The 23490-nt window shown below is 39.3% G+C and overlaps 1 long non-coding RNA gene across 1 annotated transcript in view; it reads left to right on the top strand.

Moving 5' to 3' along the window:
- LOC128627909 (uncharacterized) overlaps positions 1 to 18843 on the top strand; it is a 41689-nt gene extending 22846 nt beyond the window's left edge. Inside the window, exon 3 of the long non-coding RNA XR_008392204.1 lies at positions 18772 to 18843. This is a non-coding gene — a long non-coding RNA (uncharacterized LOC128627909). The remainder of the gene's footprint in view (positions 1 to 18771) is intronic.
- The last annotated feature ends 4647 nt before the right edge of the window (positions 18844 to 23490 follow it).

Consider the following 23490-nt stretch of genomic DNA (forward strand, 5'->3'; position numbering starts at 1 on the left):
GCTGTAGTTTCTTTCTGGGAAATGCCCATTGAAGGTATATTAATATCACTGCTATCCTAATGGACCAGTAAAGGAAGTGATTTATGAAAGCCAGTTCAATCGTTTGCTTTTATGCAGATGATATTTGGAATTGTTCATTTTCACTTATTCTTCTTGTATTGCAGTTTAATATAGTTAGTATTGTAGCATGTATTCTTATATCTTAGAACTATATTAGTGATGGAGAATGTTGCCCGTAATGGTTGCCATTCTTGTTGGTTGTAAACTCTACATCTAAGAATCAGAAACTGCCTAAAAATATAAGCTAATGGAACTGGAACTGGCAGCACCTTGTGTTAATTCAGTGGCAGGCAAAATGCTTTTTACGTAAAACTTGATTTTTAAGAAAGCAGACATGTGACATTTTGAGTACTGTTGCTTATTTTGCATTCCTAAAACCTTTTCTGCTTTCATCTGAATCTTAAATTTAAAGACAGTTTTGTGCATTGACCCAAGGAAATGAAAATAACACAAATACAAACATTACTCAGTTCCAAGAATTTTTAGAGCTTTAAGTCCTGTGTACAAAAGCATCATTCAGTGTTTTAAAAAGCTGGAAGAGGGTGATCTTAGCAGCACAATCTTACCATCTTCAACCAGTCATCTTACCTACACTTAAACGTAGGCTACTTGTGGTGGAGTGCAGTGTTAGAGAAGGTGACACAGGGCCTCCAGATGTCAGTTAACTTCGAGGAATGCGTAAGCCCCCCAGGCTGAGGTAATGCACTGTAAGCTTTCTGTATATTTGTGAACCACAGTCTTGGGGTCTCTGGGTAGGTATGAGAGGAATGCAGAGTGAGGCATTTTATTGAGTCCTCTATGCCACCGGGCTCACAGCACTCAGTGAGCTAGGCCAGATTCCACATGTCACAACTTGGGTGGCTTAATTGGGGAGGAGTGTGAACTGAATGGAATGCGGTCACACAGAGGATGTCCTGAAATGTGTTCAGATTTTAATGGTTTGAGAGCAATGTGCATTTTACATGATTCTTTTCAGTGGAACAGTTGCTATTTTAGATATCCTTCCTCATCTTTTAATATAATTTTACTAACCAATGTCACCCCAATAAAGTCAATTAAAAAGAGAAAAAAAAAGGAAACAGAGCACATTCAGCTCCAACAGTGGATGTCTGTTCCCTGTGGCCAGTGGATGCAATTGGCCTTTATATGCACTCCTTTCGTTACACAGCAGAAGGACCCCAATCCCTTCCTCTTGGAGTCTGAAATGCAGAAATCCGGGGTGTGCCCGAGGGCTATTGACACATACTTCAGCAGAACAAAGGAGTGCTGACACAGGGATGAAACAGGGAAGGATATTCCCACCCAAGGTGGTAAATCCTGCACAGGCTGTGCAGGCTCTTCATCTCTAGGTAAGGAAGTTCCAGGCCCATTCTTGTGGTAAACAGAGGTTGAAAAACTGTGCCCATGAGATTGCTTTTCCCTCCACATGCCATGAAAAAAATTCCTGACTTCTAGGTTATGTGTGTCGCTCCTGTCCTTGTTTCTGCTTCTAGGTTTTTAAATTTTTTTTAAAAACCTCCCCTGAGAATATATCCATCGATTTTAGAGAGAGAGGAAGGAAGAGAGAAACATCGACCTGAGAGAGAAACATTGATCCATCAATCGGTCATCTCCCATACGCTGTCCAACTAGGGATTGAACCCTCAACCAGGTATGTGTCCTGGCCAGGGATTGAACATGCAGCCTTTTGGTACACAAGATGATGCTCCAAGCAACTGAGTCAACCAGCCCGGGCTGCTTCCAGGTGTTTGTGCTTAAATACAGTTGTGTCCTGGACAAAGCAAAGCAAAGCAAAAACAAGTAGTGTTGTTTGCTTGATTCGTTATCATAGCCATTTCTCCAAGTCTAGTGGATAATATATTAAGAAAATCCTAATAATTACATCACTCTGTGCTCTCATGTAAAAGCCCCATAAGATTCCTCTTAGCTCAGCAACTGTTCACAAAAGCTATATTCTTACATACTTGACATTTGAGGTAAGTGCAGATTTTTTTCATTTGCACTTGAGAGATTTCACAACACACTTAAGTAACTGTACTTTCATATCCTAAGGGGATGTTAACAAGAATGGATTTGACATTTAGAAAAAAATCTTTAGCACATCAAATTAAAAGCAAATTAAGGATCATGGAGGCACTAATTGTTGCATAAATGTTCTGTTAACTTGTCTCTTTTGAGCTCTGAGGGCAAGAGCATGCCATTTTTCCCTGGGTAGTGTTGGGTGCCCAGCTTGTATCAGCTGCTGCTGCTAAGGGTCAGTTATGCGGGGCCTCTCACCCCTTTCCACTTTCAGAACAAGAATAGAACTCGTAGCATGAGGGTGCAATGCATTCCAAAATGTATTTATTCTGAAGCAGTAATCTCTTCCATATCCAGTAAAGCAACCAAGGACATATTTTTTGTCACTTAGAATTTTTTTGACATTGGATTTGAAACTCTAAACCTCAAATGTGCTAGAAAAAGTAGTATAAATAATCCACTGGTATATAGTTCTCTGTATTGGTTTAATATTGTTTCAAACCCACTTGTTTATGACTTAAATGGTTAATTCACTTATTTAGGAAAAAGAAGAAATTGCTTTGATTTAAGAATGAAGTAAGGATGTTATCATTCTACCTCTGCTGTTGTTGATAAGCAGTCAGCAGCTTATTGATAGAGAACATGTGGAGAAGCAGCTATGGCAGGGGGATATTGAGAATTTGAGGACTATTGGAAAGTTTTGGTTTGGGTAAGGTGACTCTGCTAATCTAAAAACTTTCTGGATACCCTTGGAGCATTTGCTCCTGTGTTGGCAAGACAGTCCTTGTAGATAGTGGTGACAAACCACACAGTGGCCCTGTGAAAGAGATCAGACCTCCTACCAATGTTAGAGTCTGTGTTCCCTAGCAACATGCTCTAGCAACAGACTTTTACATTTGCCATGGCAGTTGGAAATCAGCTCTTTGTAATGATCGATTTCTCCTGAGTACCTGCTTGTGTAAAAGGTATTACATTTGGACTTTATTTCTCTCATCTCCTCTGGCCTGAAATGATAGTGTGATTAACATGTCATTTATTTGGAGTATGTTATCTTTTAAAATATATTTTATTGATTATGCTATTACAGTTGTTCTATTTTTTTCTCCCCTTTATTCCCCTTGCCCTGTACCCTTCCTCCCACCAGCATCCCCTTCCTTAGTTCATCATGTTCATAGGTCATACGTGTAAGTTATTTGGCTTTTCCATTTCCTATAATATTCCTAACTCCCCCTGTCTATTTCATACTTACTATTTATGCTTTTTATTTGCTGTTCCCTTTCTCCATTTCTTCCCCCTCCCTGGTGATAACCCTCCATGTGATCTCCATTTCTGTGGTTCTGTTCCTGTTCTACTTGTTTGCTTAGTTTGTTTTTGTTTTAGGTTCAGTTGTGATAATTGTGAATTTGTTGTCATTTTACTGTTCGTAGTTTTGATCATTCTTTTCCTAGATAAGTCCCTTGAACATTTCATATAATTAAGGGCTTGGTGATGATGAACTCCTTTAGCTTGACCTTATTTGAGAAGCACTTTATTTGCCTTTTCATTCTAAATGATAGCTTTGCTGGATAGAGCAATCTTGTCTGTAGGTCCTTGCCTTCATGAACTTGAATACCTCTTTCCAGACCCTTCTTGCCTGCAAAGTTTCTTTTGAGAAATCAGCTGAGACTTTTATGGAAACTCCTTGAGATAACTGTCTTCTTTTTTCTTGCTGCTTTTAAGATTCTCTCCTTATCTTTAATTTTGGGTAATGTAATTATGATGTGCATTGCTGTGTGCTTTCTTGGGTCCAACTTGTTTGGGACTCTCAGAGTGTCCTGGACTTCCTGAAAGTCTATTTCCTTTGCCAGATTGGGGAAGTTCTCCTTCATTATTTGTTCAAATAAGTTTTTTCTTTCTTGCTCTTTGTCTTCTCCTTCTGGCACCCCTATGATTCAGATGTTGGAATGTTTAAAGTTATCCCGGAATTTCCTAAGCCTCTCCTCATATTTTTGAATTCTTCTTTTTTCATTCTTCATTTCTTCTGTTCTGGTTGAATGTTTATTTATTTTTTCTGGTCCAAATTGTTGATTTGTTGGTTCCCTTCCCTTCACTGTTCCCTGTATATTTTGCTTTATTTCACTTTGCTCAGCCTTCACATCTTCCTCTATTTTAGGACCATACTCGACCATTTCTGTGAGCATCCTGATTGTCAGTGTTTTGAACTGTGCATCTGATAGGTTGGCTATCTCTTCATCACTTAGTTCTGTTTTTGGAGCTTTGATCTGCTCTTTCATTTGGGTCATTTTTTTTTTTTGTCTCATATGACGTTGATGGTATAGTGGTGTGCATAGCTGCCTTCTATATATATTTTTTTGTCTCAGAGTACCTGTTACATAGTAAGGGGCAGAGCCTTTGGTATTTGCCAGGGTGGGACAACCCAGGTCCCTGCGTTGCGGCACTGTGTGTGTGGGAGGGGTCCAAAAGGGAGCAGTGCAGCTTGCTTGGCTCTGAGCTGGCTTTCAGTCACTCCCCTGCTACCCACAAAAAAACTGGGCCCTTCTGGTGCTGATTCTCGGGTATGTGGGCTTATGTACATTCTAGGACGCTGTTGGTCTCTCCAATGAACTCTCCTATGAGGCTGAAAGTTTCTCCTGCCACCTCAATTCCCACAGGTTTTTATAGCCAGAGGTTTTGAGGCTTTATTTCCCTGTGCTGGAACCCTGGGTTGTGCAGTCTATCTCGCTCTCCAGTTGTTCTCCCAGTTTATCTGCATGCAAATGTGGGATTGCCTGGTCCACCAGCTGCTACCTCACCTACCCGGTCCTACAATCGCTATCTTGCCACATGTTCTCTCTGCTCCTCCTCCTGGTCTGGATGAATGTTTCTTCTTTAACACCTTGGTTTTCAGACTTCCATACAGTTCGATTTTGTGGTAGTTCTGGTTATTTTTTGTTTTTAAATTTGTGGTTGTCTTTCTTTTGGTTTTGGGAAAAAGCAAAGTGTATCTACCTATGCTTCCATCTTGGCCAGAAGTCTCTGGAGTGTGTTATTTCTTTATTTGGCTTAGCAAGAGACACTCTCTTGTATGCTATTGGTTTGTGAAGTTATTATAATTTCTACCATGAACCTCTGCTACGTAAATCGATGGCAAAGACACACTCAGTTTTTGAGTATGACTTTTGGTGCCTCATTCTCCCACGCAAAAAACATAAATACAAATATTTTAAAAATGAACTCCATGAAACCATTCTTATACTGTATTGCATTGTGCTGTGTTAACTTTTACTTAAAATTTAAAAAAAAACCAGTTTTAGATTGTATATTCTGACAGTGGCATTTGCCATATGGTATTGGGTATGCATTCACATCCAGCCCTAGGTCAAATCATAAAGTTGGAAAAGTTTGCATTTCTTTTTTCCTCCCTCCCTCCCTCCCTCTCTCCCTCCCTCCCTACCTCCCTCCCTCTCTTTCTTCCTTCCTTGCCTTTAAAATTTTTCTTTTTCCCAGAAGCCCTCACCTGCATTCTAATAAGTCCCCAGTATTAGATTTAGTCCCTCCTTAATCTCAGTAAAGAATCTGATCTTCAGCAGGAACATAAAACTAACACACAGGTATCATACAAAGGCACAATTAATGAATAATAATGAGCAGAAATAGGAAACCTCTAACTTTGATGCTCCTGGACTATCTACATCTGACTATAGGGACATTTTTATAGTTTATGCCCACTTTACTTTGAGCCTGAAGGACTGTGTCCAAGCCTGGCTTAGCCACTATCTCAGCCATCTGTTTTTCTCAGCTTCATTTATATCTGTTACTTGAAGGCTGCAATGATTCATTCTACGAGATGGTGTTAGAAGCAGTCAGTAAAACATGAAGCACTTTGTAATTGATCTTTAAGAAAATTGGTTTAAAATCATGCAAGAAATAGCCTCAGCAATCTTGAGAAAGAAGAACAAATTAGGAGGGATCATAATACCTGATAACAAACTATATTACAAGACCACTGTCATTAAAACAGTCTGGTACTGGCATAAGAGTAGACATATAGATCAATGGAACAAAATAGCCCAGAAATAAACCCATGTCTCTTTGGTCAATTAATATTTGACAAAGGGGGTAGGAGCATAGAATGGAGTAAAAATGAAGAGGTACGTGGTATTGGGAGATCTGGACAGACAGGTACATGCAAAAAATGAAACTAGACCACCAACTTATACCATACACCAGAATAAACTCAAGATGAATAAAAGACAAATACAAGCCTTTACACCATAAAAGTCCTAGAGGAAAACACAGTAAAATTTCAGATATCCCACGTAGCAATATTATCACCAATATATCTCGTAGGGCAAGAGAAATAAAGGAAAGAATAAACAAATAAGACTACATCAAACTAAAAAGCTTCTGTATAGCTAAAGGAAACATCAAAATGAAAAGGAAACCAACTCTATGGGGAAACATTTGACAGTGATACCTCAGATAAGGGTTTGATCTCTAAAATATATGAAGAACTCATATGACTCAACACCAGGTAGACAAACAATCCAATTAAAAAAATGGGCAAAGGACCTGAACAGACACTTTACCAAGGAAGATATACAGAGGGCCCATAGTCATGAAAAGATGCTCAGCATCACTAGTCATCAGAGAGATACCACCTCACACCAGTCAGAATTGCCATCATAAATAAATCAACAAACAACAAGTGCTTGGGGGGATGTGGAGAAAAGGGGACCCTAGTGCACAGTTGGTAGGAATATAGATTGGTGCAGCCACTGTGGAAAACAGTATGGAATTTCATTTAAAAACTACAAATGGAACTGTTTTTTTGATGCAGAGGTTCCACTGCTGGGATTATACTCTAAGAATCCTAGAACACCAATTCAAAAGAACCTATGTGCCCCTACATTCATGACAGCATTATTTACCATAGCCAGGTGCTAGAGACAGCCTAAGTGCCCATCAGTAAATTAGTGGATCAAAAAACTGTGGTACACTTACACAATGGAATACTATGCTGTAGAAAGAAAGAAGGAACTCCTGCCTTTTGTGACAACATGTATAGAACTGGAGAATATTATGCTAAGTGCAATAAAGTAGGGGACGAAAGACAAATACCATATGATATCACCTATAAGAGGAAGCTAATGAACAAAAAAAAAAGAGCAAAATAGAACCAGAGGCGTGGAACAAGGAACAGACTGACAGTGACCTGGGGGAGGGGGAAGGGGGAGAAGGGGGAAAGAACAGGAAGGGTTCAGTAAAGGAACATGTATAAATGACCCATGGAGACACGGCTGTGTGACTCAGTAGACTGAGCGCTGGCCTGTGAATTGAAAGATTGCTGGTTTGATTCCCCTTCAGGGCACATGCCTGGGTTGTAGGCCAGGTCCCCAGTTGGGGGCATGTGAGAGGCAACTGATCAATGTTTTTCTCCCTCTCTTTCTCCTCTCTCTAAAAATTACTAAATAAAATCTTAAAAAAAAACACAACAAATGAGCCATGGACGTGGACAACAGGCTGGGGATTTACTGTGGGAATGGAGCTGAGGTGGCGGGGCAGTAGAGAGCAGCTGGGGAAAAATTGGAACTGTAATAGAACAACAATAAAATAAATTAAAAAAATGAAGTCATGCAAAGAACTCTAAATGGGAAATCAGGAATTCTAACCTTTGAGACATTTTAATCACGCCAGACCTGTTTACTTTGTCATGAAAACCTGCAGGTCGAACGCTTTGTCTCTAAAGTCCTTTTGAATTGCAGGCATTTGACAATTTCATGAAATAGAATAATTTGCAGAGAAAACATGGTGACACCTAGGAACAGGAACACACAAGGCATCATGAGTTTGAAGTAGCAGGTAAGTAGAGGAATAAAGGAGATGGTAGTTATGAGGATTGGGTTTATCCCTCAGAGGGCTGCAGATAGAAGCTGTACAACAGGAGCAGGACCTCTGGAAAGTGAGGCATTGGTTTGGAGGGATTAATGAATGGGTTTGCAGTGAAGGTTGCAGGGTTGTCTCAGAGCAGAGTGAACAGCTAAAAACTTCTAATGACTTTTGTGGGGTAGTATTGCCAGGTGGGTAGGATCTAAGGCTGCAGGGATGGGGGATTGGCGGCAGAAGTAGTACTATTACTAGAATAAAACCCAGCTTTTCTTTTCCATTTAATCTACTGGGCAATGAGAGTGATTAACTTGAAATGTAAATCACATGAACTCTTCCCAGCTTTAAGTTCTTCAAGGGCTTCCATTGTATTGAGATTAAAATACAAGTTCCTTATTTGGGCTTTGGAATTGGCACATGCTTATCTCTGTAACCACCCCCTTCCCTCCCCTCTTCCCACCTACATCCCAGCATGCCTCTTTCTGAATTCTAGCCCCAGGAGTCAGCTTGAAGTCGCCAAGATTCCCTGCACCAGGGCCTTAGCACCTTAGCACCTGCTGTTTCCTCACCCTTTCCACAGGGTTGGCTTTGATTCTTTGCCAGCTTAGTTTAAGTATTTCTTCAGACAGGCTTTCTGTGACCACTCTATGCACAGTGCTGTCTGTCCCTTGTTTAAGCCCTTTATTTGTTTCCATAACAACAACCACAAGCTATAATTGTGCCTTAGCATCGTGTCTGACTAAAGACTTGTCAAATAATTAAATGAAGGAATGAGTTCACATTCGTTTTCTTCTTTCCCTCTTTTCTTTTTGCAGTTTTCTCTTTTCCTCAGTTTTTCAAAGTCTTATATAGTTTTCTTTGATTATGAAAGTATATATCCATGTCAAAAAATTAAGTAATACTTAAGTATGTAGAAAGGAAATGAAATATCACTGAAATTCCATCATCCAGAGAAAGCCAGAGCTAACATTTTGTTGTATATACTTAAAAATCTTTTTCTTAATTTTATTTTTTATTTTGAAGATTTTATTGGCTTAAAATATTTATTGTGCCCTGACTAGTGTGGCTTTGTGGGTTGGGCATTGTCCCACGAAGCAAAAGGTCTCCAGTTCAATTCCCAGTCAGGAAACTGCCTGGGTTGTGGGCCAGCTCCTTGGTTGGGGATGTGCGAGAGGCAACCAATGGATGTTTCTCTCACATATTGATGCTTCTCTCCCTCTTTCTCCCTCTCTCTGAAAATAAATAATAAAATATTTTTAAAACATATCATTAATTATATTCCCTATCCTGTACTTTACATTCACTTAACTATTCTATAACTACCAATTTGTACTTCTTAATTCCTTTCGCTTTGGTACCCAGCTGCTCAAACGCCCTCCCCTCTGACAACTGTCAAAATGTCCTCTGTATCTATGAGTTCATTTATTTTGTTTTTTAGATTTCACAGACAAGTAAAATAATTTGTCGTTTTTTTTTCCATCTGACAGTACCCTCTAGGTCCATCCATGTCATTGCAGATGGCATGATTGAATTATTTTTTATGGCTGAGTTATATCCTATTGTATATATGCACTACTTCTTTATCCATAAAATCTTGTTCTTAATTTTAAAAAGCAATTGAGGTCAATATCCCTGCCCCCCCCAAATTTAACAAAGCCAAGGTATTTTCCTTTTAAAAGGCTATCAGTTAGTTGAATCTGTACATCCTCCTCAGAAACCTTTCCCTCCCATTAACATTGGTGCTATTTTCTCCACCTAGGAGTTAGTCTGATCCTGCCTCTTTCAGGCATAATCTGGCGTTTATCTTCGATTAAAAAAAAAGTAACTGTTATTCTTGTCTTTTACTGCCAGCATTGCTGACTGGGCATTTAAATGCCTTTGATTGTGTATTTGTAGAAGCTAACAGCTGCATATGCTATTTCCAATAGTCTTTAATATCCACCCAGGATGTGACCGTGGAATGCTTGTCATTTTTTTTGGATGGGGGGATAGATATAAAATTGGTGAGTAATATACAAAGATGAAAACTGGGTGAAACACTCTTCAACAGATTATAAGCTTGCCATCCACTGTTTAGAGAAAACTACTTTCCTTTGAGCAGTTCTTGGAATGATCATGTACCTGAACTTGGGGACCCTCAGATGGCCAGTGCTTTGGAGACTCAAGTAAAGTCACTATGTTTTCAAAACAAATAATATGCATCATCCAACTGGTTGAGATAATAGTCTACCTCTGGATGGACTGGGAACAATACAAGAGGACTCCAAACAAGCTTTCACCAGTCACATGAGAAACTAGTTTCACAAACATTTTATCCTGCCAATCTAAATTTAGAAGAGAGAGAAGGACTCACCACTTCCAACTTCCACCAAACCCTGCAGACAGGAGGTCAGAGAGGCTGACAGTGTAAAATCCTTACCACCTCTGCCAGCTGTGGTCACATGTCTGTGATCTCCTAGCTGCAGCAGTCCTGGGAGCCAACAGTGTCTCAGCCAGTGAATTTTCCTGGCTGGCTCACCACACTATGGGGGCTAAAAATATATGAATACTTCCCCCCCCCAACTTCTAAGTTCTTTTTGCTGAGCTAATAATCTAATTAACAGAGACAGATTAACAGGGGGAAATCAAGTTTTAATATATGCACATGGGGAATTTGTATAAGCACGAAAATTCCAAATACAGCGAGGCAGCATTGGGTATATTAAGACATTTTTGGACAGAGAGAAAAGAGGGGTAGGGTGTTAGATTTCAGAAGTGAGAAATGGCAGCAGTGCCATGTGCACTACACACACACACACACACAGTGCTGTTCTCCAACCGATATTTAAATCACCAAACAACCAATGGAAAAACAAATAGAAACTGAAACTAGAAAAGTCTGCATTTGTGCTTCCAGTCACTACCAGAACCAATAAATAGAGACAAGGATTGAATCTTTAGGGGGAGCTCTATTCAAAGGGCTGGTGATCTGAGAAGATGGTGGTTTAGGTACCCTCAAAAACCATCTTAACATTTCATTTCAAGCTGACCTTTTTATAATGACAAGAAAGGGTGGGTAAGAGTTTTGGAGAAAGGTTAATTGGATAGAAGGGCAAGTAAGAAATTTGGAAAAAAGATCAATTGTACTTTATCTGTTGATCAACCGTATGACTCAGATACAATCTCCGTGGCTTGCAGACCCTTGGGGCACAAAGGTTGAATTAATTGCTTGTTGACCTCCTGGAGTCACATGGTCATATATTTTAGTTCCTTGAATAATAGCTTTCCACATGCATTAATAACTTAAGACCATCACCTAAGGCTAAAATCTATAACTCTCTCATTCCCCTATCAAAACTACAATTTTTTCCTTAGGAAAATTGGATCGATTAGGGGGCCATGGGCAAATTCTTCCCTTCTTTGAAGCATTCATATGTACAGCTGCATTGTGTTTCTAGTTGTTTATATTCAGCTCCAGCTTAATCAATAAACCATTGTTGGCCCTGTGCTGGGATCTGATTTGGCTGAGAAATCCTTGTTATATTTTAGTACAGTCAATTTCATAGATTTTTTCTCAAAATATTCTGCAACCCAAAGGCTAATATAAGTTTAAGTTACATCTTTATTTCTGTTATTTTCATATAATTTGATGTTCTAGGAATTTTTTATTTGGAAAGGGATGTCTAAACTTAGAACTATTTTTCTTGGCTATTATTACTTAAACCTTCACTGCTAGATTTGGACTATTTGTTTTGATGTGGGAAGGGGGCAGGCAATTAGCATGTTATTTGAATAATTACTTTATATAAGAACATAATAATATATTTATACTGTCAGTGCCCTGCCCATTGGCTTCACACTCCCAACTTTGGTTCTATGGAAATTCTGAGGAATGAAGACCATCCCCTAGTACTCAGTCACTGGCTGGTGGAGGTTAAGGTGAAATTACTCCAAATCTATCCCTCTGTGGGTGGGGTGATTGTGAGGCCTGTGGTGATAAGTTCCGGTGATGACACGCCAACCCAGCCTTTGTTAGCTGTCCTGCCTTTCCTGCTGCTCCCATACCAGCAATACCTGAACGATGCTAGTAAACTGTTTGCAATCAAATCTTTGTCTCACATCAAACCATATCCCTTTGGGGAATACCTAACTTAAATTAAGCCTCTTGCCTTTAAACAGCATTTTAATCTATTATTGTTGGTAGTTAAAAAAAGTCATTGGTTTTTATTAGTTTAATCCCCTTAATAGGAGCAGCAGTCCTCTCTTTATTCACAGGGGATTTGTTCCAAGACTCCCAACAGAGGTCTGAAACCACAAGTAGTACTGAACTCTCTATACGCTGTTTTTCCTATACATACGTACCTATGATAAAGTTTAATTTATAAATTGGGCACAGTAAGAGATTAAAAACAACTAATAATAAAACAGCCCTGACTGATGTGGTTCAGTGGGTTGGGCATTGTCCTGTAAGGTGAAAAACTGCTGGTTCGATTCCTGGTCAGGGCACATGCCTCAGGGTGTATGAGAAGCAAACAATCAAAGTATCTCTTGCACATTGATGTTTCTCTCCCCCTTTCTCCTTCCCTTTCACTCTCCAAAAAAAGAAACAAAGTCTTTTAAAAAAATAAGGCAAATATATTGTAATAAATTATGTGAGTGAGGTCTCTGTCTCTTAAAATATCTTACGGTACTGTACTCACCCTTCCTCATGTGACGTGAGATGATAAAATAAATGCCTTTATGATGAGATGAAGTGAGGTGACTGACATGGGCATTGTGAGGTGGTGTCAGCCTGCTGCTGACCTGATGATACATCAGAAGGAGGGCCACTGCTTTGAGCAGTCTTGGATCATTGAGCACTATGGTGTTGATGATTGACTGTCAGGAGTGAACAATGTCCATGGTTGGGGAAATTTAATATTTTTTTAGACTGCGGTTGACTTTGGATAACTGAAACCAAGGAAAGCAAAACTTCAGATAAGGGAGAACTACTGTACTTTATACAGACATTCATACCTCATTTCGTTGTGCTTATGATGTTGGGTTTTTTACAAGTTGAAGGTAAGACCCTGTATTGGCAAAAGATTACCACTTGCTTTATTGTGATACTTGCTTTATTGTGCTGGTTTGGAACAGGACCTGCAATATCTTGGAGGCATGCCCGTTGAGTTTCATTCTCTGGTAGTACATATTGTTAATTGTCTACTAAACAATGTCCTTTATTGTTTTAAAGGGAAAATGTTATACATTGAAAACATAATTGAAACAATTAAAATACATTAAGCATCAGAAAAATAAGTATCTAGGTGAAACACGATCATATTTTAAAGAGTTTTTCATCTCGGCAGCGACATTTAAAGACTGCAGAATATGCCCTGACTGGTGTGGCTGAGTTGGTTGGATTGTTGTCTCATAAACCGAAGGGTTGCGGGTTTGATCCCTAATCAGGGCTCATGCCTAGCTGTGGGTTCACTCCCCAGTTGGAGTGCTGCGAGGGGCAGCTGATGGATGTTTCTCTCTCACATCTATGTTTCTTTCACTCTCTCTCTTTCTCCCTTCCCCTCTCTCTAAAATCAGTGAGCATGTCCTTGGGTGAGGATTAAAGAAAAAGACAGCAAAAGAAGACCAAGTGCTAAGTTTAGTGGCTCAGCTTATAATTATACTTTTATTATTCCTTTTCATACCATCATCTATATTATAGGATAGCAAGGGCCTTATAAAGAACTTGTAGTTTTGGTGAAAGTGAGGTCTGAGGTCAAATACAGTCACATGCCACTTAACAATGGGATACGTTTTTTAAAAATGCATCGTTAGACGATCTTGTCATCACTTGAACGCGATAGAATGCTCTCACACAAACCTGGATGGGATGGTATAGCCCACCAGGCACACAGGCTGTGTGGTACAGCCTGGTGCACCCAGGCCACAAATCTATACAGCATGCTCCTGCACTGAGTACTGCAGGCAGTTGTAACAGTGAAAACTATTTGTGTATCTAAACATAGAAAAGGTATACTAAAAACGTGGTCTAAAAAATCAAAACGGTACGCCGGCATAGGGCACTGACTGTGCATAAAGTCTGCAGGACTGGAAGTTGCTCTGGGAGAGTCAGTGGGGCAGCAGTGAGTGAGTGAAGGCCTCGGACACTACCATGCACTGCTGTGGACTTTGTACATGTTGTACACTTAGGTGACAGTAAATCTGTAAAAGAAATATTTTTCTTCAATAGTAAATTAACTTTGGCTTATTACAACTTTTCTACTTAGTGAAGTTTTTAGTTAAAAAAAATGTTGACTCTTGTAATAATAGCATAAATCACAAACACATTTTACAGCTGTACAAAAATATTTTCTTTGTATCTTTAGTCTATAAGCTTTCATCTGTTTTTTAAATGACATTTTAAAGAATTTTATTGTTAAAAAGCCAAGGCACAAACACACGTGTTAGCCTGGGGCTAACAGGGTGAGGATGGCCAGCGTCACTGCCTTCTGCCTCCACGTCTCGTCCCACTGGGAGGTCTTCAGGACAGTAACACACATGGAGCTGTCACCTCCTGTGATGACAATGCCTTCTTCTGGGACACCTCCTGAAGGACCCACCTGTGGCTCTTCTTGAGTAGGTGTCACTCCTTTCAGACATGTGTCCCCGGTGGTTTGCTTGGTTTGTTTTCTTTTTTTGTTATAAATTTATCTGTAAACTGGTAACGCTATGATGTTACACGGTTACAATGTCATTAGGTGACAGGAATTTCTTTAGCTCAATATAGTCCTATGGGACCACCATTATGTATTCAATCTGTTGTTGACTCCAAGTCATTGTGGCACATTATTGTGCCATTTAATTCACGTTTATGTAAGAGTGCTCCACTGTGGATCACCCTGGTGTATAGGATGCCATTGGGTGAAAAATAAAGGATTTTTCAGAACTGGAGACTGCACAGGCAAAAGTTAACCCTGACTTGAAAGACATGGGTGAAGTACAACTTTCCTAGGTTCTTTCTTTTAAATTCATATTTTATTTTTCAATTATAGTTGACATATTATATTAGGTTCAGGTGTACATTCCAGTGATTAAACATTATATAACTTACTAAGTGATCATCCTGATAAATCTCATACCATCTACACCAATATTACTGACTATATCCCGTATGCTGTACTTTATATCTCCATGACTGTTCTGTAACTACAATTTGTACTTCTTAATTGCTTCACCTTTTTCCCTCATCCCACCAATCCCCTCTCATCTGGCAACCATCACAGTATTCTCTGTATCTATGAGTCTGTTTCTGTTTGTGTTTATTTATTTTGTTTTTTAGATTCATTGTTGATAGGTATTTATTGCCATTTTATTGTTCACATTTTTAATTTTTTTCCTTCTTTTTCTTAAAGAAGACCCTATAACATTTTATATAATACTGGTTTGGTGGTGATGAACTCCTTTAGCTTTTTCTTCTCTGGGAAGCTTTTTATCTATCTTTTAATACTAAATAGGTTTGCTGGGTGAAGTAATGTTGGTTGTAGGTCCTTGCTTATCATCACTTGGAATATTTCTTGCCAATTCCTTCTGGCCTGCAAACTTTCTATTTGCTGAGAAAATAGAAATTTTCTATCAGCTGAGAAATCAGCTGGTAGTCTTATGGGGGCTCCCTTGTAGGTAACCAGCTGCTTTTCTTGCTACTTTTAAGATTCTCTCTGTCCTTAACCTTGGCATTTTAATTATGATGTGCCTTGATGTAGGCCTCTCCCTTACCTGGTAAAGGAAATAGACATAAAAGTTCAGGAAGCACAGAGAGTCCCAAGAAAAATCAACTGGAAGAAGTTTACTCCTAGGTTCTTTTAAGGGCAGGTAATTCCTTGGGTTTGCAGCTGTTGTCTGGCCCCTAAATGTGCCTGCTATCCTTGGCCAAGTGGGTGATAGGGTCAGACGTCATGATGCAACCAAATTCATGGTCATTAGCTAGAAGCACATTCTGTCTGTGGTAGGTCAGTAGTGTGTCCTATAATGTAGGGAGAGAGGCAGCAGAACATGGTGACTGGATGCAAATCTCTACTCTGCTACTTACTGTCATCAAATAAAATGAAGATAATAATTCCTACCTTTCAGTGTACTTATCAAGATTAAATTGATAAAGCAATTCGAGCACAGTGCCTAACTGATAATAAACTCTTGGTAAATGGTAGTTGTTTGTCCAAACCAGTTGCACTTTTAAAAAGTAAAGAAGGTACTGAGATGATACATATTATATAATTGATATGGTATATAATTGAAACATTTGTATATTTGCTGATATATCTTAACTGTAGATATGCTGAAAAATTAATGTTATTATATGGATAGGTCTATAGGATATTTGTATTTAAACATTTTTGAAATGATAGTCTTTTAAAAATTCATGTACATTAAAGCAAAATAAAAAAATGAAAACTTTATATTGTCTTATTTGAATATTAAAATTAAGTATGATTATTTTTGTTAAGTATTTACATAATCAGCTTTTTAGTCATATCTGGCTCTAGTACTACATCACCGTCATTTTTATGCAGAATGCCTTTTTTTCCTAATGTGGATATTATTTTTAATTTTCATGATATCTACAGTTGTTTTAGAAGTTGTTCTTTGTTAATAAAGTTGAAATTGACACCCTAAATTAACTCTCTTCTGTAAACCATAATATTTTTACTTGAGAAAAGTAATTTCTCAACAAGAACTGAGTGAAAACTGAGTGAATTCTGCTAAATAGAAAACATTTTCAATTATAATATTTTTTGTATTAAAATATGTAAGTAATCAGCTAAAAAATAATTCTTGATACTGTTTTTCTTTTTTTGCCTACATTCAGAGTATCTTTTCTTGACAAACATTTCTAGAGGACAAAATTCATCAGATAAATTATCTCCAGATGTGATTCTTTTGATGTTTCCCCGACTGGGATTCTACAAAATCAAAAATGCTCCTAACATTTCTCTCCAAAAGTGAGAGAGAAACAGCATATTTGTATATTCTAAACAGCACTTACAGAATTTCAGTACTAAATGTTGGGCAAGACTTGAGTGTTCATTATTTAATTTATCCACTCCTTGTTATAGTCGGGGTGTTTCAGGTCTTTCTTTTTGTAAGTTTTGATTTTCAATAATTGTAATTCTCCAAAAGCTTCAAAGGCTGAAGGTTTCTGGTGCTCCTTGAATTTTTGATTAAAATTTCTAACTGCTGCTGAACAAATGCAACCCAAATCTAGAGGACTCATCTACAAAAAGTTCAGTGCCACTGATAGGACACATTGATTTACTAAGTAGTTCCAATTAGTGATGCGCAGCGAAGAGAGAAGTCCAGTGTGGCCCTACTGAAGTGTGTGTGTGTTTTTAATTTTAATTTTTTAAAATTCAACATCAGCCTGTATATAAAAATTGTGTAGTTTAATATTTGGCATATTTAAAATTTTAAAATTTGGGGTGACAGATACAACTTCTCTTTTAATTGTTATATAATATAACTTCTTTGAGTGAAATTATGACTTTCATTTACACTTTAACCAATTCCAATTAAATTTCTGCTTCATATCTTAATTTTATTTTAATTAATTAAATTTTTTTGGATGCTTGTGTCCCTTCCCACTCCCATTCATCCATATCTTAATTTTAATGGTAGACATCTTACTCCTGGCTGGGTGGCTCAATTGCTTGGAGCATTGTCACACACACCAGAATGTTTTTGGTTCAATTCTGGGTCAAGGCACAAATCTAGGTTGTGAATTTGATCCCTGGTTGGGGCATGTGCAGGAGACAACCAGTTGATGACTTTCTCTCTCATCGATGTTTCTCTTTCATATGCAACCATGGCATGTGCCCTGACGGGATCAAACCAGCAATCCTTTGGTTCGCAGGCTGCCGCTCAGTCCACTGAGCCACACCAGCCAGGGCCCAGTGTCTTTTAATGCGACTATTAATAGTAATTCTTCATTAAAGTGAAAATGTCAAGGCAAATGTTAAACCAAACAGGATGGCTGGACAATAGGCCCATACCTGGACTGTCAGGGGCATAAAGGGACCCTAGCCATTATAAGAAAGGATGACTCTTTATCTGAAAAGAAGTTTTTACATAGGAACGCTAGAGGGCGCTTTAGACCGTAAGAATTTTGCTTTAATTTAACACAACACATTCAGTACAAAATTGATGTTAACAAGTTTCAAAAGTTAATAGTTTATAAACATTTAAAATAACCATAAAATGGTATATGGTTTATTTACTTAGGTAAACACATATTAGGTGATTTTTATATCCTAAGACTATGAAAAAATTCAATATAAATGTTTTGGAATGTTTCCACCATTATCCATGCTAAAGGTTATGATGATTCTATTTTTGTTTTACTTCAAAATAAAAAGAAAGGTTTTCAGGAGTGCCTTAAGGTTAAAGATTGAGTCGCAGTTTGCTCTCACTAACTGAGATTTTGTTTTTTTCTTGGGGGGAAGTGGCAGGGAGGAAGTGCTGTACAGCCGATTAAAACAACTACAGCATTGTTCTTCTTTCGAGATGAACCTAATGACATTATTTTATATACACCTGGCATCAAACTGTTCTTATCGTAAGTGTGGATAAGTAAGAGTGGGTTGTTAAGGCAAGTGCTCTAGTCTTTAGGGAAACACGAACAGTGGAAGGAAATGTTTGACCTGGCATCTGGTCTAGCCCACCTGTGTGACTTTGGGCAAATTTTACAATCATTCTGGATATGTCTTTTAATAAAATGATGGGGTTGAACTAAATGACTGCTAAGTCTTTTTTGAAGTTTGAAATTCTCTAATCTTGAGTCTTAACTTTGATGAATTTTCAATTTATATTTGCACGTAGGTGTCATGTCTAGAAATTACCTCCAACTTACACTGTGAAGTCTGGGGCACTGTATCGCCTGGATCAGATGAGAGTGGGGAGGTAGGTGATTCCCGTCAAGTTCTTGATAATGGCTTGTTCTGCATCAGAAATAAGTAGCTTTTGTCCACAGCCAGAAAATACTCATGTAGGTACTGCTGCCCAACCTCAGAGTTGCTTTGAAGCAAAAATGATGGTCAAATGTTTATATTTCATTGACTTCCTGGCTAGTATTTACCCTAGAATAAAAGTGAGAGGCCAAAAATCACTTGGGATTTTAAATCCAGTCTAATTAGTTTGTTTTTGATGTTAGGAAAACAAATGAGGTAAACATTTCCCAGATAACTAAGAGTCCCATTTGCCCTCATATAATTGGGGCCAGACTTATTAGTGATCTGGTGTTTGATTTAATAGTGTTGCTACACAGGTGTTTAACTCCTGCAGAATGCTCTGACATTTTCAACTGAGTTTTCCTTATAAAACAAATATATTGTTGAATATAATGTATGCTTTACATGGAAAAATAAAATGTTAGCAACATTCACCTCTTTTGGAAGGAAAATAATTGTGTTGGTGCAATTGTATAACTCCTTTCTATAAGAATCACAAAAAAAGTGATTCTTAGCATGTTTCTAAATTTGTAAGATTTTCAGTAACCATTTGCATGTCTTTATGTGAACACATGTCTGTGTGAGAATGTGCCTGTGTGCATGTATTTTCATGTCTTGCACCTGCAGGTGTATCTCTATGTTCATGCTTCAAGTGTACATTCATTACAGTTAGTAGCTCTTGGATGCTAACTTGTTTTACATCTTGAAAGCTTCTCTATACTTCATAGTTCCCCATCTGTGATGGTGAAATCAAAATTAAGCAGATCCCAAAGGGAACTTGCATATCTTGATAATTTTGTCATGACTCATAATGTCTGAACTGAGTCTTGGGAGCAGCAAGCAGAGTAGGGGAGGAAAGGACCCAGAGTCTAGATGAAAAAGGAAAATAAGGCAGGGGTCTGATGGGTCTCAGTCCAGGGAACTTGGCCAGATGGGTGCACGGCTAGTTAAGTCTGCAAGGAGACCACAAGTGGAGGCCTCTGGACTGGAAGTGTGAGGAAGATTCATCAACCCTGTACTGAGTGTCTAGCTTGTGCCAGGTGCTACCATTGGTGAAATGAATGTAGCAGTTTCTTCCTTCAAGCATTTTAAGGACTAGCAAGTAAAACAGACAGACAAAGACTATGATAAAATCATAAATGCTGCCCTGGCTGGTGTAGCTCAGTGGATTGAGTGTGGGCCTGTGAACCAAAGAATTGGGGTTTGATTCCCAGTCAGGGCACATGCCTGGGTTGCAGGCCAGTTCCCAGCAGGGGACACACAAGAGGCAACCATACACTGATATTTCTCTCCCTCTCTGCTTCCCTTCCCCTCCAAAGATAAATACATAAAATCTTTTTAAAAAATCCTAAATGCTAAGAGGAGTGCCATGGGAGCCTCAGCAGTGCCAGTTCAGGCTACTGGCCGGCAGAAGACCTCACCTGAGGATGCAGTGCCCAGTGTCTTTAAGGGAAGACAAGGGCTCGGCTGGTGGACAGCATTCCTGTGTGTGAACAGAGGGAGCGCGGACCCCCATCCTATGCAGCGTGGTTGAGAAGGAGGGCCCTGCTGGCAGAAGTGCCTGTCAGGCATGGACCTCTTGGTTCTTTTAAGGCTTTATGAGGTCTTTTATGGACACGCTGGCTTGAATTCAAGATAGTGAATTCTGGTTTTGTTGTTGTTGCTTAGACAATCTTCACTTATTTAAGGAGTACAGTGATTTCCTCAGTCATTTAGCTAAACATTAATTTCATTATTTTTCATTGAAAGTATGTCAGAAACAACATGGAGGGAAGAGAGAGATCAAATGGCTATCAATATTTCCACTATTGTTTTTAATGACATAGTTTTCAAGATTATCAGTCAAGACTCTCCTAGTTGCAAGTGACTGAAACTCCACTCCAACTAGGCTATGCGAAAAAGGGAATTTGTGGGTCATATAATTGGGAAGTCTAGAGGGTGGAGACAGGAATAGCTGGACTAGAGTTTCAAATGCTGCCCCTCATCTCTCTTCTCTTCTGTTTACAGTTTTGGATTCGACAAATTTTAAAAAAGAGTATCTTGAGATTCTAATGAGGTAGATAGAGAACTTTGGTTGGATGAGCATGTACTAAAAAACTGAAAAAAAAAAGCCCCACCCTTGTAGAATTATAAAATAAAAAATAAAGTCATCCTCTTGGCACCCCATTGCTTGATTTTTGTGGGGCAAGTGTCAAACATTGAGAATAAAAAAATATCACACATCAGCCCTGAGCAATGAAGATCGAGGGTGTTAGACTGACTCATATAACGTATGTGTTAGGTATTTTCCTAAACCTTTTATGTGTAACACACTCACATTCATCCAAATTCTGTGAGATAGTTATGAGTATTATCTTTACTTTATGGATAAAAAAAACAGAAGCATGGGGTATTGAGGAGATTGCCTAGGGTCACGCGCTAGTGTGTAGAAGTTCGTCTCCAGTTATGTGCTCTTAACCATTATCCTGTACAATACAGTTGCATGCATAATAGTTAGTGAATAATTTCTAATGAATGGGTAACTATTGTGTTACAAAGATACTAAGCACATGGTAAAGAAGGAAAGAGGGAAAATGCCGTGTTTCCACCCCCAGCAGTTAGCTCAATAATTTGATGCATCCACCCAGCTCCCAACGGTCTGGTGGAGGCCACTCAAGGTGGAGATGGATTTACCTGGGTCACATTAAGGCTTACTTGAAAATAGTGCATGTGGATTCAAGGCCACCACTAATCACCCCTGGGGAGTTTGGCTCCGGGATAGCATAGAAGAGCAAGGGGAACAAGAATGGGATCCACTTTCTGAGAGAATAGGTAAAATGTAAGGTAGGAGGAGATAATGCTTATACACCCTCCACAGCTCTGTTCTGTAAACCAAATATCAGGAACAGCAGAGCCCCTATGCTGTCTGCTCTGGGAGCCAGACCTCCTTGGGTGGAACCCTAACCAGGCAAGATAGACACCGAGGTGCTAGGACTAAAGCTGGTTTCAGTGAGGGATGTGTGAAGTGGGGGTGTGGGAGGTATATGTGAGGTGTCTCCCTTGGCTAATTCTTTTCTTTTAAAATAAGATTTTATTTATTTGTTTTTGGAGAAAGGGGAAGGGAGGGAGAAGGAGGAAGAGAAACATCAATATGAGAGAGAAACATCGATCAGTTGCTTCCTGCATGTGTCCTGACTGGGGACCAAACCTGCAACCCAGGCATGTGCCCTGACTGCAAATTGAACTGGCAGCCTTACACTTTGCAGGCTGACTCCCAACCAACTGAGCCACCCCGGTCAGGGCCTTTTTGTTGTTGTTGTTGGAAGTTTTTAAATTGTGGTTAAATATGCATAACATAAAACGGATGGGTTTTCAGTGTATTTGTACGTCGGTATACATTCACAGGGCCTATATGGGCATATCTTGTTTTTGTTGCATTTCTCTTTATTGTGCATCACAGATGTTGCATTTTTTACTAATTGAAGGCAAGACCCTCCATCAGCAAAAAGATTATGAATTGCATTACTGTGGTGGTCTGGAACCAAAGCTGCAATATCTCCAAGATATCACTGTTTTATAGAATTTTTTCATTTCAAATAGAAACTCCCCATTTCCACCCCCCCCCAACCCCTGGTACCCTCTATTCTAGTTTCTGCTTCAGTGAATTTGCTTATTCTAGGTGCTTCATATGAATGGAATCATACAGTATTTGTCCTTTTGTAACTGGCTTCTTTCATTGAGCCCAATGTGCTCAAGGTTCATCCATGTCGTGACACGTGTTAGAACTTCATTTCTTTGTTAAAACTAGAAGCCCGGAGGGGTAACAGCATGAGGTGGTCTGGGCTTCCCCCCGTGGGTGGCAGTGGGAGTGAGCAGAGCAGGGGTGCAGTCCTCTTGCCCATCGATAATTCCAAGTCTTTGCCCTGTGGCTTCCTTGCCATTGCCAAGGCTAGCAAGGGCTGCGATGGATGGGGCAACAGTAAAACAAAATTCTCACCCCCAACCTGTCCCCAGGTTCCTTGCCCATATTACCTAAAATACAGGGATTAGGAGATTGACCTAACAGTGAGAGAGAGTGCAGAGTTGAGGTGGGAAGAAGGCCTGTCAAGTATTCACACTTTACTGTGAGTTATCAGATCATACTTGCTTAGTTCAGCACTGCCGGCTGAACTAAGCAAATAGGAATTACAGAGTTGGAGTGCAGAGTAGGGGAAGGCTGAAGCTTTGGAGCATATGTATGGCAGCTGATGCGGACATCACCTAAGCTCCAGGTACCTGGGGAGACAGAGGAGTCAAGGGGAGCCTGCAATCCAGAGGAGAAGGGCAGAGGAGCCATTCTTGCTCTTGCCAGTCTTAACAGGGACCTTCGTGGCCCACCCAGCAGCTGTCATTTAAAACATCTACAGGCCCCAGCCCACCTGGAGTCTTGAAAGGGAATGGGGAGAGCTATCTTTTGCAGCCTCCTTCCCTCCCTCCCTTGGAGATTTTCTGGAGATGGAGCCATGAAGAAGTTTCCAAGGCTGATGCTGGTCAAGTAGTACAAAACAGAAGTTCTTTGTGGAGAGTTTATGTTCTTTTCAGCTGTACTCATACGTTCACTTCCAGCTCTAGG

The sequence above is a fragment of the Artibeus jamaicensis genome, unplaced genomic scaffold (genome assembly GCF_021234435.1).
Source record: "Artibeus jamaicensis isolate MK-2021 breed Jamaican fruit bat unplaced genomic scaffold, CSHL_Jam_final contig_482, whole genome shotgun sequence".
NCBI lineage: Eukaryota > Metazoa > Chordata > Mammalia > Chiroptera > Phyllostomidae > Artibeus > Artibeus jamaicensis.